The sequence below is a fragment of the Penaeus monodon genome, chromosome 1 (genome assembly GCF_015228065.2).
Source record: "Penaeus monodon isolate SGIC_2016 chromosome 1, NSTDA_Pmon_1, whole genome shotgun sequence".
Taxonomy (NCBI): Eukaryota; Metazoa; Arthropoda; class Malacostraca; order Decapoda; family Penaeidae; genus Penaeus; species Penaeus monodon.
In genome coordinates this window covers 24,669,279-24,672,170 of record NC_051386.1, presented here as the reverse complement: position 1 = coordinate 24,672,170, position 2,892 = coordinate 24,669,279, and positions in this window count along the sequence as shown.

Sequence of the window (2,892 nt, the reverse complement as noted above, 5' to 3'; positions counted from 1 at the left end):
AGACCTGATTTTATCTTTCCCGGGTTCTAGACTTGTCCCTTGAACATTTAGTCTCAGAGCCATGGTTTTGGATTTGGCTGCAGAGATCTTTAGTTCTGTCCTACAGCACTCCTCAGATACAAGGTCGAGACAGCACTGGGCTTTACTTAGGCAGTGAGCTCCAGTGGAGATGATTACAAGGTCGTCTGCATAGGAGATGATCTTGCACCCCAATGGGAGCTGTATGTTGAGGATGCAGGACATTAGGGTGTTGAAAAGGACTGGACTGAGGACCCCACCCTGAGGTGTTCCATTTTCTAGTGGAATGTGCTGTGATAGGTGACCTTGGAATCTGAATTTGGCTGCTCTGTTCCTGAAATAGTCACCTATCCAAGCCAGATGCTTTCCTCTGATTCCCTTCTAGATCAGGGTCTCCTGAATAGCAAGAGGACTTGCTTCTTCAAAAGCCTTCTCAAGGTCTAGGAATACTACCACAGAAGTGACGGTGCTGATTGTGCTTAGAGCATGGCTATGCTGTGTGATGTGCTCATGCCCCTTGTGAACCCATGGAGGTGTTCATGTGGGGGTCCCATTTTCAACTGGAGTCGGTTTAGTACCATTCTCTCAGCCATCTTGCCCAGACAGCTGAGGAGAGAGATGGGGCTCCTTTGGCTTTGGGATGGGAACTATGATGACCCTCTTCCAGTTCTGAGGTAGAGTGGAAGTTTCCTAGGACTTGTTGATGAGTTGCAGGAATGCAAGCTCACCTGACAGTCCTAGGTGGGAAATGATGGGGTACGAGATCCCATCAGAACCTGGGGCTGTGCAAGAACTGTTTTTGTAGGTTTGTCTTAGTTCCATCGGGGAGAAGATAACATCTGAGTTAACGGGTTCGGCTGTCCTTTCTCTGATATGAGCAAGTCTGCCTGGTTGTAGGCGTTGTTGGTTGCCCTTAGTTCAGATGGCAGACTGTTGCTGTTTGTTCTCACAGAGAACTCGTGCACCAGTCTGTTTGCTTCTGCTTGAGGGTCGTGGTGTGTGCACCTCGGGGCTGAGTGGCTAGTAGCTTGCCTGACGTGTTGCCACAGCTCTGCAAGGGTGGTTTGGTGGTCAAAGGGCTTACACCATTCCAGCCATTTTTCCTGCCTGACTCTATGGCAGTTTCCTTGGCATCCCTGCTGCTTTCCTTAGGAGGGCTAGGTTGTCAGGGGTTCTTTGCCTTCGGAAATGTTTTCTATACATGTTCACTCTGTGGTTGACTTCCTTATTCTCGTCATTAAAGTACCAGGCGTCTTTATAACTCCTGGACCATGGCCGAGTTTTAGGTATAGTCTGTGAGGCTGCTTGATTTATGGCACTGATAAGTCTGGCTTCAAGCACTTCCACATTTTCACTCTGTGGGGGTTCATTGCTTCTAAGACAGTGGGCCAAGGCATTCTGAAAGGCTTGCCACTTGGCCTTGTCTTTTCCATCTTGGATTTGGTTGTGGCATTTGGGCTGGGCCATGAGGGTAGTGCCATAATGGTCACTTGTGACAGTCTCATCGACACACCATCTAATTCTCTCCACCAGAGCCGCAGTGGCTAGGGTAAGGTCTAGGACCCCTCCTCTGACATGCGTTGGCTCTTGGCTGTAGAGAAGAGCGATCTCAGGGAGGTCTCAAGCACGTTGGCTATGTGATGGTGTAGCAACACGACCCCACAACCTGACGTTCAGCTTAGTTTCCCAAGTTGGGTTACATCAGGTCCACAGCCATGTCTGCGCTCATTGGACATCAGACTCCCCTCGTTCCCTGTGCACTTACACAGCGCCCATGTACTTAAGCTGCAGAATTCGAACCGAGATCAGCATTCCTCGATCCTCCAGCAGAACAAGACAACAGCAGCAGCAACACTAGGACTGCCCAGTTCTTAGACGACTGGGGAGCCTGCCCGCAGCCATACCTGTGGGCACACACACACACAACAAATACTCCCCAAAGAGATAAGACACCAGTTGTCCAAGATAGTAGATGCACAACCAATCATCTACTATACTGGTGAACCTGGAGCGACAAGTCATGGTATTTCACTCGCTAGCTTTGCTCTTTTTCTGGAGGGAGAGTACCTGTAGCAGTACGACCCCGCAACCTGAAGTTCAGCATAGTTTCTCAGGTTGGGTCACATCAGGTCTACAGTCATGTCCGCGCTCATTGGACATCGGGCTCCCCTTGTTCCCTATCCACTTACACAGTGCCCGTGTACTTAAGCCGCAGAATCCGAACCGAGATCAGCATTCCCCGATCCTCCAGCAGAACAAGACAACAGTAGCAGCAACACAAGCACTGCCCAGTCTTTAACCGACTTGGGAGCCTGCTGGCTCCCCTGTTGATCTCCGACTTCACCAACGGCACCCAGCCATACCTGTGGGCACTCACACCCACTACAGACACTCCCCATCAATTTATTATAATAGCCTGCTGCATCTGGTGCCCAGCAGGGAGCCAGGATGGGGTGGTGTGCAATGAAGTCTCCCCCTATGATCACTCGGTCTTGTGCTACAGTAGTACAGACCTGGCTGGTGTCTAAGCTCCTACAGCCTGGCCTGCTGTACACGTTGTACAGCTTGAGGGGCCACCCAACCAGGTGAATCTTAATGGCAAGAGATTCAACATCCTCTCCATAGTGCGGTGCATTGGCTGTTGCGGAGCATGTGCTTGGCAGCATGAAGACAAGATAGCCTGAGAAGCAAACAGTCTCCTCTATTGATGTCTCCTGGAGCATGACAATGTCAATATTTCTTGATCGCACTATTGCGTGGAGGATGACATTCTTTGTATTGAAGCCATAGATGTTCCACTGAAGTATGCTTAGATTGTGTCATGATGTTACTTGGTGATAGTTACATCAGAGACGTCTTTATATTCGGCTTCAG